At 40.3% G+C, this 13762-nt stretch overlaps 1 protein-coding gene and 1 pseudogene across 1 annotated transcript in view; both read left to right on the forward strand.

The window, feature by feature from the left end:
• Positions 1-13762, forward strand: part of HS6ST3 (heparan sulfate 6-O-sulfotransferase 3) — a 765037-nt gene that overhangs the window by 484802 nt on the left and 266473 nt on the right. The gene's annotated exons all lie outside the window — the stretch shown is intronic.
• LOC106994349 (AMMECR1-like protein pseudogene) lies at positions 5616-6838 on the forward strand (annotated as a pseudogene).

Below are 13762 nucleotides of genomic sequence, written 5' to 3' on the forward strand. Positions count from 1 at the left end.
CAAAAAACTAGCCGGGCGAGGTGGCGGGCGCCTGTAGTCCCAGCTATTTGGGAGGCTGAGGCAGGAGAATGGCGTAAACCCGGGAGGCGGAGCTTGCAGTGAGCTGAGATCCGGCCACTGCACTCCAGCCCGGGCGACAGAGCGAGACTCCGTCTCAAAAAAAAAAAAAAAAAGAAAAAGAAGTTGTCAGAGCTTAATTTAATTGAGAGTCAGGGAAGCACATAAGAAAATATGGGATGCCATTTCTCACCCACCAGATTGGTGAAAGTTAGAATTTCTTATATCATGTAATTATGGGCATACAGTGCAACAAGAACTTTCATATACAGCTGCTGGGAATTTGTATAGCCATTTTGGAAGGTAATTTGGCAGCATTTATGAAAATGAAAAACGTGCAGTCTTATGACCTCAGAGTTCCACTACCAGGTTCCAACACAAACTGCTACCCATAAGCACAGTAGGGACGTACATGGGTATTCCTTACAGCATTGTTAGAAGTATGAAAGAGAGTGACATGGTTAGATACTCTGTGATATATTCATACTTCCATGTATTCAGGAAATACCATCATTTGGCTCTCTGAATCTTTTTTTGAGACGGAGTCTTGCTCTGTCACCCAGGCTGCAGTGCAATGGCACGATCTCAGCTCACTGCAACCTCTGCCCCTTGGGTTCAAGTGATTCTCCTGCCTCAGCCTCCTGAATAGCTGGGATTACAGGCATGCACCACCACGGCTGGCTAATTTTTGTATTTTTAGTAGACACAGGATTTCACCATGTTGGTCAGGCTGGTCTTGAACTCCTGACCTCATGATCTGCCCGCCTCAGCCTCCCAAAGTGCTGGGATTACAGGTGTGAGCCACCGCACCCAGCTGGCTCTCTGAATCTTTACATTCAAGTGCCTATATATTATTATTTCAATTTCATCACATATTTCATGTTCAGACTATAATGACCATAGTGACATATTTATCATTTAGAAAACAGGTCATATCTGAGAACACAGGGTTTGGGAATGGATTATACATACCATATGCCACATATTTTAATCTATAGTAGCTATGGTCATGTTTTGATGGTATACTCTGTCCTGCTGAAAATTTTATTCTGGATATCTCAAATAACAATTGGTTGCAATCTTAAGTGAATTCTGCATTACTGAGCTTTAATTACTTCAAAAATAAGCTAAGTGTGGCCTGTGATAATAAATTCTTTCCAAAATCATCTGTAAGTGTGGAACTTATACACATGGCATTTTTTCTGTTGCATAAGTGGGAATGAGGTAACACTATCTAACCATATCTGAGATTCAGCTAGGACTTGGTTATCTTCATGGAAAGAATGTTTCTGTGTTGCTTTATGGCTTTAAAACAGATATACTTTATTTTCTGAACTAATCATGATCTCATAGTGAAAACTGAATGCATTTTACTTTATTCTTCTTTTCATTGTGTCACTAATAGTTCCTGGCATCATACTGGACTCCTACTAGACGTTCAATGGCTACTTGCCAAATTACCCTGATAATGTGACAGAAAGAAGTTACTGGCCTGAGCTCTTGGCTGTTAACTTCAAGTAGAATGACACCTTCACAGGAAATGTGACACTGTGGGTCTGGTCTTGATATTCTCCATTGTATCCTTGGAATTAGGCCAGCCACCTTGCCGTAAGTCTGAAAAGGAGACTGATGCCAAGGATAGCAGAGCAGAGAGATGGAAAGGTCCCGGGTCCTTAGTGCTATCACTGATCCAGCCCTCAGCCCATGCATTCTCTCCGTATCCTATTATATGGGAAAATACTTTCCCATGAGGTTAAACTTTCTATTACTTGAGGCTGGAAGGATAACAACTGGTGAAAATGTAAAAAAAAAAAAAAAAAAAAAAAATGACTTGCAGCTATTAAATATGTTAAAAATTGAAAATCTTTTTTTTTTTTTTTCATAACACCCACATTTTCCTCTGAGTAAGTGGTAAGATCTGGGAACACAAATAAAATAAATGTTAGAAATAGAAATGGTTGAATACTCAAGTTGAAAGGAAATAAAGACCAATTTGTCTAGCCCATTTATTTAAATAGAGAATGTGGGGTGCAGAGAAATGTAAACCCTGCTCAGGGTCACTCAGCAAGTTTGGGGCATTTCAGGGTTAGATCTCATGACTATGTTGGCCACTTCCTACTGTCTCTCTACGGGGTTGTCAAAAAGAGTATTCAATGGAAAGAGGAGACTGAGACCTCAAACAGCTACCATTTCTGTGTGTTCATCAATGCCTGCTCACCTAAAACTTCACAGGATCCTTTAAAACTGCATCATTAACTTGAAGGGATGTATAAAACTGAGGCATTATTATTTTATGTTTCATTTTATAGGAATATACAATGTCAACACTTCCAGTGTTGTTTATAAATAATTAATAATTATAGGCACATTAGGGAGTTGAGGATTTTTTAAGCGATAAATGTGTCTGGTTTGGTTTATATCCTTTCTGATTAATGCACAACCTATGATACTTGTTCATTTTATCCTGATTTAATTGTGAAATGTTATAGTCTTACTTTGGGGCCTATATTTTTATACCATACAGTTTCTTTGCTCATACCTCTTTGCCAACTTAATGTTTAATATCATTTGTATTCCCACAGCTCTGAATATTAAGCCACAGAAAGGTTTTTCAGTAATATAAATTATAGTTTCCATCAGAAGTGCTGGTGGAATTAATATCCCAGATTAATGTGGCATTGAAATCTAAGTGTGTTGCACATTAAAAGGATAAACAAAGCTGCAGGCACTCTGGTTTGCAGCCTAAATTACAGGTCAGGGAGAGACTTTGGGTCTACACATGATGTTAAAGGAGTTTTCATCATACACAAATCTATGCACTCCTTGCCTCCTGGCTGTCCATTGGCCACTCCCACTGTGGTTCATTCTAGAAGCATTTATAGAATATCTACTTTATACCCAACAGGAGGCAAGATGTGGAAAGCATGTTGGCAGGGGTAAAAAGTAAAGTATAGGTGACCAAAGAGTAGAAGAAATATGACAAGGAATAACACAGTGACTCTGCCCATGAGGAATGTAGAGTCTAATGCATGAGCTAGCTAGTCAAGTAATTATGACACATTATGATAAGTACTATAGTAATGGGTTGACCAAAGTAGTATTGAATATAGAGGAGGGTATGGTTGCTTGAGGCTTCTCTGAGGATGTAACATATAAGCTGGATCTTTAAATATGAGCAAAATTCTGTGTGTGAACGAGAGAAGGAAGGATGGGAGTGTTTGGGGCCAGAAAAGATTATTCATGGTAGTAATAATGTTAAGAAAGCTGTTGGTGAAGCATCTGTGAGAATGTAGTTCAGGAGGTCTAGGGTAGAGATGTGCATGGTGAGAAATTAAGCTGAAAAATCTAGATGATAAAAGACCAATGGAACAATTCAAGGAATGTTCACTTAATCTATTCACAGCATGATTTATAGTTCAAGGCTTCTTTTTTCCTCTCCAGGCATGTTGGTCAACTCTGCTTGTTGATCAGTTATTAGTTGGTCTGTTCATCGTAATCTGCTATGGCCAGACCATCATGCATGTGCATGCAAATCAGTGGAACAGGTTGGCCTTTCGTCATATAGGAAGGATAAAAGGCTACATTTTGCTGCTAGGTAACTTCAAACTGAGGCCTATTTAAGATTACATCTATGTCAATATAAATAAGGTCAATAATAAACTTAATATCAGCAAGCAAACAGGTATAAAATAAGGTGAAATGGACTCTACTCTTGAGCAATAAATGCATGTTTATCTGTGTCAGGTTCCTCTTTATTAATAAGTTAACAGCATAAAGACTTTTCCTTATCATGCATATGTTTCTCTGTAACAAATTAATCTCCAAGATTCTTTTGGAGTCTCTGCTATCCTTGCCAAAGCTGGTCTTGCAGTAATTGTTGCTTGAGAAGAGAAGATTACCCTTGAGTCTAGGTCTTAGTCATGTTAATTGTAGATAAGGAGCTATCATTTTTCCTTGACATTAGAATGGCTTAGGGATGTTTGATTCAGTTTCCTTTACAAATTAAACCTAGTGTTTAGGAAAAAGAGTCAAAGATAGTTTGTATATTTATGCCTACCTCATAACAACAAGGATTCACATGTACTGATCCATGAAATGCTGAAAACAACACACTAAAGGGAAATCCAGAGTCCCTGAAATCCAGCAAGTTTAAGTCCCCATTGCACATACCTGTACCATGTACTTTAAGGTCAGAGTACTCATAAAGTCATAGAAATTGAGACCTTGGCAATGCAAAATGACATTAGAGCTCATCTAGCCTAAGCCAGAAGACTGTGCTCCATCCTAGCAAGCCTTGTAGAGGAGTGAAAGGGTACAAAGCAGAGAATCAGAAAACCTGGGTTCTAGGCTTGAGAATTTAATTTCTGCTGTTAATAGATCTTGGGCATGTCCCTTAACCTCTATTTGTCTTCACCGCACAGAGATATGTTGGGACACAAACTAGAAAATACTTATGGACTCTATGAGTAGTGAAAATGAACTATTATTACTATCATTATCACTGCTTATAGTAGGAAGAGCATTATTGCTATGAGACTTTCTGATCATTTAAGTAGAACTAGACTATATTTTACCTCTCTACTCTCTGTAGAGAAAAGTTTGGCATGCCAAGTTTGAAATAAATGAGATTCAATAGCACATTTTTAATGTGCTAAAATATTTTCAAATGCTTTCCAGTGCCATTTGCATGTAAACAATTTGCTAATTAGAGATAAATTATTCAGTTATTAAAATAGGCCCTACAGTATATATATATCTGGTAGTATTTTAGTGGTTGCTTTTTCTTATTTTACTTCAAAATTATTGATTTGTATTTCTTCAAAAGTATTTTATTGTAGACTTTTTTTTTGCCAATTGACTTGTCCTCACTTCATACTCCATTCCTCCTGAATATTCTGAATCAATAAATCTTTAATGAATTAGTTTATCTAACGCTTGAAACAACTTTTAACTCTAAAGCCTGAACTGTTGGTGCTGCCTGGGTCTCTGCCTGCAATGAGCCATTGCATTCAAGACACAAGGGCAATATTCTAACACAGTGACTGTTCATCTTCCAAGATGCATATTGGAAAAATGTCCCAGTGAACTATAGCTTATCCATTCTAATTGCAAGAAGCAATGATAGGCACATTGTATAACACTGAATAATCCCCAAGTCATTCATGTATATCAGACTTCAGAGTCTGGTGTTTGCATTTATATTTCATATGATAGTTATCCTATTCAATGAACAATTCATTTTCAATGTTACAATGAATCCTCACCCTAACTCAAGGACATGGTGCAGAGAAAAGAACCTAGACTAAGTCAATTCGAATCCCATTTCTACTAACGATTAGGTGTGTAACATTGAGCAAGCTGCCTCACCTCTCCAGACCTACTTTGCTGGTAGACATTAAGATCAGGTTAAAAATTAGAATGTCTTAGAGTTCTTTTCTTATTTCTATTTCCTGCGCAATATCTCCCTGTCTACTCTTAATGAAAATAGTGTTTTATATTCCTGACCAAAGTACCTTTTATTTTTTCTTTTAACTTTTATTTTAGGTTAAGAGGTACATATGCCTTTTTATGCTCTCTCAAAACTTTTGGACCTGTGGGCCTACTTTTCTCAGGAGCCCACAGCCAGATGCGTGGCTCCAGTGAAGCAGGAAGCAGAGGCAGAGCACGAGAGGTCCTGTCCCTGCAAGAGCATCTGGGCCAAGAGAAAAGATACAGGAAGAAGGAGTGGAACTGGAAGGAAGAAGTCTCATTTCAGAAACAAAATAGCTCCCCTCCTCTGTTGTAGCTGTTCCTCTGGCAATACAAACTTTCTGATTTCAGGGTCTGCAGCATTCTAGAACTCGAGCACCCAATCAGGACAGGAAAAATATATCATGTTCCTCCACTGGACCCCAAGTTGACAGCAGGCTGTTGTGGGAGCAAGAAGCCCAAATTATCTGGAAGTGAAACACACAGTCACGAGAAGGAGTTCCACAGCCGTCCCCAGCCCTAGGTCAGGACCTCTTCAAAACTGCCAGCATGTAGACAGCAGCAGCAGATAGGAGAGTGTGTTGGACTTAACTCTGGGACCTGGAAGCTCTCCCATCACATGAATGAATCCGGCATCAGGAACACTGAGCCCTCTCCCCCAGTCTAATGGAACGGCAGCTCCACAAAGAATCTGGAGGTGACTGCACAGATGTGCTGCTATTGCTTTACTGAACTCTACTGTCAGCTCTATGGCTTTCCACAGCCACAACTTCCTAGATTCACCAATGACCCCTGTCCGCTCTTTGTGACATGGAAGACAGGGAGTGACAAGTGGCTTCATGGCTGCATTGGGACCTTCTCAGCCATGAATCTTTATTCAGGACTCAGGGAATACATGTTAGCCATTGCATTTAAGGACAGCTGATTTCCCCTCCAGTCTGAGAGGAGCTGCCTAAGCTTTTCTGCTCTGTCTCCCTCCATACTAACTTTGAGGATGCTAGTGATTACCTGGACTGGGAGATAGGGGTCCATGGAATTTAAATTGAATTCATTAACTAAAAAGGCATCAAATGTACAGCCTCATTTTCACCTGAGGTTGCTAAGGAACAAGACTCGAGTCAGATCCAAACAATAGAGTCCATGCTCAGGAAAGGTAGCTTTAAGGAACCAATTACCAGCGAATTCAGGAAAATGGTCAAACTCACCAGGTACTAAAGTGAGAAGGTGAAGTACTCTGCAAAACTGCTTCTCGACAGCACTGTTTCCAGAACCATACTCTTCATGCCCCACCCTCTACAATCATTGCTCCTGACACACGGCTGCATGACCAGCCCCACTCCCCTGTGGGCACCAATGGCTGTGACATCACTGGACCAGGTACCTCCTCTTCCTGGTCCAGTTACTTCTATTACGGGACCATTTTCAGCTTCTGTTGCCAAGTGTGCCTCCCCTTAACTGAGGGGTGGTGGGTTACATTGAATGAAACAGAACTTGAGGGGCCCAAGCCTTATCTCAGCCTTCCCTCTGTATGAGGTTCCGGTGGACTGGGGCTCCTCCCTGACTAGTGGGAATGACTGTGTGGCTTCAGAAGAGCCTTGTCTGGTATTTGCCACATGGGTGTTGGCCACACTCTGAAGCTGGAATTGATGATCCAGGAAGGTGGAACACACACACACACACACACACACACACACACACACACACACATACACACACACACCTGCAGCTGCCCCAGATCAAGTAGGTGTATTCCCCTGGCAGTCTGGGCAATGGAGACCAACCAGAAACAGGTTTACGTTGTTTCAAATTCCTGTTTTTAGACTTCCAGTTTATTGCATACCAAGAGTTGAAGACAACCCTGATGATACGTTAGTGGATGCCACATTAGGGTTGAATGTGGGGATTACGAGTTCTTTAAGTTCTAGACAGAGACCCACATCAAGATCAGAAGCCTTTTGGATGGCGCTGTAGATCTCATTGCTCAGCAAACCATGGGTATTTTCATTTTCGTCCCACTCTCAGTTGGGTTTTCTGACACACTTCCTGCATTGAGCCTCCTGATTACTGAACAGACCTCCATGGCGTAGCCTGCTGAGGAATGGAATGAAGACACCCAGGGGAAGGTGTGATGTCACCACTGCACACAGGCGTGAAAGGAGAGGCCTCCTCCCTACCACTTATCTGCCTCACTCTCCTACTGGCAGCAGTGCCTGTAGTTGGACCTGTGTTCTTAGAAACATAGATGGGCAAACAAGCAGTTGATTTAGGCTTTAGGAGGACACACCGTAGGAGAGAATGCAGGGTCTCTGAGCTGGTTTTCTTTTCAGGCAGACATCCCGAGGGACCACTACGCAGGGGAGTCCCTTTCTCTAGTTTGCCTGTAGAAGTAGGAAGACTGTTGATATTCTAGTCCTTTCAGCACTTTACAACATAGCTGTGTAATTTCACAAGGCGGATCTTTAGCTTCCCTAACAGGTTTGGAATCTTCACCCCACCAGGGCAAATTTCCCAATAGCTTGTTTTAATCTAGGCCATTCCAACTTTCCTGTGACGTATTTCCCCTTTTTATTGTTGCTAATTTCCATATTTCTGTCAGCAAGTTTTCTTCTCCCCTTGCTTGTTCTTCACTTGTTTGGTGGCAAAGTTCATAGAACTAGGGAATTTGGAAGATGCTTTGAAAACATCATCACAAAGGCACTGCTAAATGATGCGCAGGAGAAGTGGCCAGTGGGAAGAAGGGATCCCAAGGACCTGACACTGGTTTTCAACAACATCTCAGAAAACTCTTCAAGTGGATTGGGTGCCAAGCCAGTGAACACAATGTTTTGATTTAATTATTGTAAAAAGTTGATGTGGTGATGGTGTGGCTTCCCGAAATGGGCAGATATTCAAGTCAGAAGAGCTTTTGCATTTTCGCCTCTGAGGAATGGGGGAGAGGGAGCAGAGGCACATGTGAGAAAGAACACGCGTAATGTTCTAGACATCACCGTCAAGTTTCTGGAAAGGAACGGGCAAGGGTGTGTTGGTTTGCTTGGCACTGTCCTGTGCTGCTCAAGAGGACCTGGGATGTGCAAGGGAAATGTGGTGACAGGGTGCCCAGGCCGCGGCCCCCTCACTGCTGTGCTGGGCAGCCTGCCGTGTTTCTCTTGACAATGTAAATGAAGATGAAGGGATTGTTTTTATGACTTCCTGCTGCTGAGAATAAATGTCTTGTTAAAAACAGATGGGGCAACAGTTACTCTTAGGAGTCATAGATTGATGTCAGGGTGATCAGCTCTGGACTAAGCCACCCACCTCCAATTTGAAGAATTGTATAGGGCTACACTCATTACTATGCAAGTGTTCTAGGTCAAAAGTTGTGTTTAATTTCAAAAAATAAAGCAAAAAATTAGTGCTAAACTTTCACCCTTAAGCATGCACACTCAGTGATATTGGCCACGCAAGAATTTACAGTGCCATGCTCCTTAAGCTGATTTTTTTCTTGTAGAAATGTTGGGCCAGGTGCAGTGTCTCATGCCTGTAATCCCAGCACTTTGGGAGGCCAAGGCAGGCAGATCACCTGAGGTCAGGAGTTGGAGACCAGCGTGGACAACATTGTGACACTCCCATCTCCTCTAAAAATATAAAAAATTAGCCAGGCATGGTGACATGCACCTGTAATCCCAGCTACTTGGGAGTCTGAGGCAGGAGAATCGCTTGAACCCAGGAGGCAGAGTTTGCAGTGAGCTGAGATTGCACCACTACACTCCAGTCTGGGCAACAGAATGAGACTCCATCTCAAAAAAAAAAAGAGAGAAAAAGCAAAAGCAAAAAGAAAGAAATGTTGCTCTATTTGCTCTATTTATCTTTCCCAATGTATAGATATTTTTTCTTTTATTTGTTTTCTTATTATACTTTAAGTTCTGGGATACATATGCAGAACATACAGGTTTGTTACATAGGTATACACATGCCATGGTGGTTTGCTACACCATCAATACGTCATCTACATTAGGTATTTCTCTTAATGTTATCTTTCCCCTGGCCCCCAACCCCTGAGAGGCCCCAGTGTGTGATGTTCTCCTCCCTGTGTCCATGTGTTCTCATTGTTTAACTCCCACTTATGAGTGAGAATATGCAATGTTTGGTTTTCTGTTCCTGTGTTAGTTTGCTGAGAATGATGGCTTCCAGCTTCATCCATGTCCATGCAAAGGACATGAACTCATCCTTTTTATGGCTGCAGAGTATTCCATGGTGTATATGTGCCACATTTTCTTTATCCAGTCTATCATTGATGGGGATTTGGGTTGGTTCCAAGTCTTTGCTATTGTGAATAATGCTTCAATAAACATATGTGTGCATGTGTCTTTATAGTAGAATGATTCATAATCCTTTGGGTATATATATCCAGTAATGGGATTGCTGGGTCAAATGGTATTTCTGGTTCTAAATCCTTGATGAATCACCTATCCATCTGACAAAGGGCTAATATCCAATATCTACAAGGAACTTAAACAAATTTACATGAAAAAAACAAACAACTTCATCAAAACGTGGGCAAAGGATATGAACAGACACTTCTCAAAGAAGACATTTATGCGGCCAACAAACATATGAAAAAAAGCTCATCATCACTGGTCATTAGAGAAATGCAAATCAAAACCACAACGAGATACCATTTCATGCCAGTTAGACTGGCAATCATTAAAAAGTCAGGAAACAATAGATGCTGGAGAGGATGTGGAGAAATAGTGCTTTTACACTGTTGGTGGTAGAGTAAATTAGTTCAACCATTGTGGAAGACTATAGATCTTTTTTTATTTCATTTTATTGACCATGGAGTAGGATACCTAGTATTTAAGAAAATGAATAGAAAATTTAAAACGCCAACTGGTGGCAAAAAAAATTCAGTGCCCAATAATCGGGCTGGTTAAGTGCAGCACCACACCAAAGTGGACTCTGGTTTTTGGAGTGAAGAAGGCTTCCTCCCTGCACATTCCCTCATCCTCCCACACAAGTCCAGCAATGGAAATGCTTCAGTTCCTCTTGCCTTGTCAAGAGGAGTCAACCAAGGAAAACTATCTGGCTCCATGAGGAATGAGCACTGTCAGTATCCATCCTGAATGGGGCCTAGTCGGGAAGCACTTCCTAGTCTGGAAGGGTATGGTCAAGGTTGCCTCATAAAAATGTGTGACTGGTGGGTCTCAGGAAAAATGCCAACTCTGGGTCATCCACGTGGCAGTTTTCCATGTGGAGATGCAGCTCCGAGCTGAAACTGAATTGCCTTCCACACACTTGACCAAGGCACTGATGAAGGTGCCTGCTACCCGCGGTGTGAGTGGTGGGTTTAAAGAAGAGGGAATATTTTCTGCTGTTTCCTTTGTTCTTGGACTGCTCAAGCTGGAGAGTAGGTAGCCACTGTTTTGTTTTATTTCTTTATTTCTTTATTAGACAGGGTCTCACTCTGTCACCTAGACTATAGTGCAATGGTGTGATCTCAGGTCACTGCAACCTCTGCTTTCCGGGTTCAAGCGATTCTCCTACCTCAACCTCCCAGGTAGCTGGGTTTACAGGCACACACCACCACCCCTGGCTAATTTTTTTGTTTGTGGTAGAGATGGCTTTTCACTATGTTGACCAGGCTGGTCTTGAATTCCTGACCTCAAGTCATGAACCACCGGGTCCAGCCAGTAGCCACTGTTTTCAAGGAACTAGTCCAAATTCTCTGGCTTGGTTTGGAGTTTGTTTCATCCCTAGCCTTTGGAGTGAGTGCCTTTTGGTCTGGAAACTTGGCTTGTCTCATAATAACCCATAGCTAGGACATTCTCTGTAATCATGAATTATCCTTGTTTTACATTAAAAGAGTATGTCTTTGATGGCTAGAGTTTGCACGATTAAATTATTTCCACTGTGAGATTCTTAAACTTTTGCTTCATCATATTAAAATAACTCATATTAGAGGCCCTTTCAACATGAAAGCTTTGTAGGTGAGATAGTATATGTATTTTACTGTTCATAATGAAAATCATCAATACAAAATAAGTCCTGGGTTTTAATTTTAATGCTTTTTACAAAATCTGTTTTCCATGATGTGCGACAGCTATAATTTCGCTAACTGTTGATGTTATTTTCTATAGGGATTCTGGAACCTAGGGAGCTATGTGGTTTTTTTCATTTTCACTTTTAATACCCTGAAGCAAGAGACTATATGACCTTCAGTGCAAAGACTTCAGACCAATTCTTTGTATTACACTTGGTTGCCTCTTAGCTATATAACTCCTGAGTGCAAATCAACAAACTCTTTAGTTAAGCATTGTAGAGAATAAATCATAATGGACTAAAACAACTTTTTAGATCCTGGAGGACTGTGAAGCTGCCACACCAGTCCGTGTATTGCCTACTTACACAAGAGAAAAATAAACTTCCGTTGTGTTAAAAAAAAGAAAAAAAAAATTCATAGAATTGGTAGAATATTTGGCTTAGCCTTTCATTTAAACAAGAAAAGAAGTCAACAAGTCAATGCTAAGCAAGATATCATCAGGGCAAAAGCATCAATTGAGCTAATTCAAGAAATACCAATATTTTTTCTACCCAGGAAGCCTAAGTTCTAGCCCTTTCTCTGCCATAGACAAATTAAGTGACCTTGGGTGAGTCACTGTTTGGGGTTGTCCTGATGGTATTTCTAGAGTGACAGAGGTTCTGGACACTCACTGTGATCTCTTGTGAGTGCTACTGGTATGATGTAGTATGATTCTATGCAAATGATCTGACATAAGGAAGTCATGTGCTGGGTAATGAACAATATAATCTCCCTCTTAGATGATTGAATGCTGTTATCTTATATTTGAGTTGATAATTAATTTTCTCTGTTTAGAGATTTTTCACCTTTTCTTCACCTTTTGTTTACTATATAATAACTTAAGATTTAAGCTAATCAGCAACTGGTATCCTTATATAAATATTTTTCTCCAAAATTCCTCCAAACTGCCTTCTAAGAGTCAATATGACTGAGGAATATTTTTTTTCTTATTTGTTAATGAATAAGCATCTTCCAAGCCCCCACCCAGACATATATATATATACACACACACACCCCCACACGCATAGATATATACACATTTATGAAGAATGTAATCCATGCTCAGCATTCAGTTTCACATAGCATATTAACATGAGCCTTTCCTGAAAGATTTCTGTATAACATTATCGTTTACATCTTCAGTAGCCAACTTTGTAATGGAAGCAGCTAAGTCACGTATGTTTGCTACTTTGGTCAACACTTCGATTTTTTTTTTTTTTTTTTTTCAAAATGGTTGTACCCTATAGATGAGTTCTCAGCAGTAAGCCCATTTAAAATTTTTTATGCCTCATGATCCTGACAACACGTCAAGAGGAGCTGATTTAGGAAAACACAGATTGTTTGCTAATCCCTACCGTGAGTGACTTTCTTACTAATTATTTTTTGACTTTGAACCTTTTAAAAATTTTCTTTGAAGGTAATTATTGTGTGGAAAGATTTTTTTGATTAAGCAAATATTGACTTTAGAACCTGTCTTTAAATCATATTCTTTTTCCAGTGCATGACTAAAATACATTACTTAAAATATTGTTTTCTATGTACTCATTTATGTAGGTTTTGGTATTTACTTACATAGAAGATATTTCTTAGAATTCAGCCTTCTCATCTATTCCCTTATGTTTTAATAGATGCATACAAAGGCACAGAATGCTTGCTTTCTTTATTTTAAGCCTTTAACATTTAAATAATCAGCCTTTCTAAAATGATTGAAAATTGGATCTCTGAGTTTTAATAATCTCATAAGAAGTAAGAACAAAATAATGGAAGTTTTAGGTTTTTTTTTTTTTTTTTTTTGAGACAGAGTCTCGCTCTGTCGCCCAGGCTGGAGTGCAGTGGCGCAGTCTCAGCTCACTGCAAGCTCCGCCTCCCGGGTTCACGCCATTCTCCTGCCTCAGCCTCCCGAGTAGCTGGGACTACAGGTGCCCGCCACCTCGCCCGGCTAGTTTTTTTGTAGTTTTTGGTAGAGACGGGGTTTCACCGTGTTAGCCAGGATGGTCTCGATCTCCTGACCTCGTGATCCACCCGCCTCGGCCTCCCAAAGTGGGAAGTTTTAGTTTTTATTGGTCATAGAATCAAATTTATCTGTAGAATAAAATAAGATAGAATGGTTTAATAGAGGGGCTGTATCAAATTACTTTAAATGGAAACTTTAAAAGAACTTGCTTAATTTCTTGCTTA

The sequence above is a fragment of the Macaca mulatta genome, chromosome 17, assembly GCF_049350105.2.
Source record: "Macaca mulatta isolate MMU2019108-1 chromosome 17, T2T-MMU8v2.0, whole genome shotgun sequence".
Classification (NCBI taxonomy): Eukaryota; Metazoa; Chordata; class Mammalia; order Primates; family Cercopithecidae; genus Macaca; species Macaca mulatta.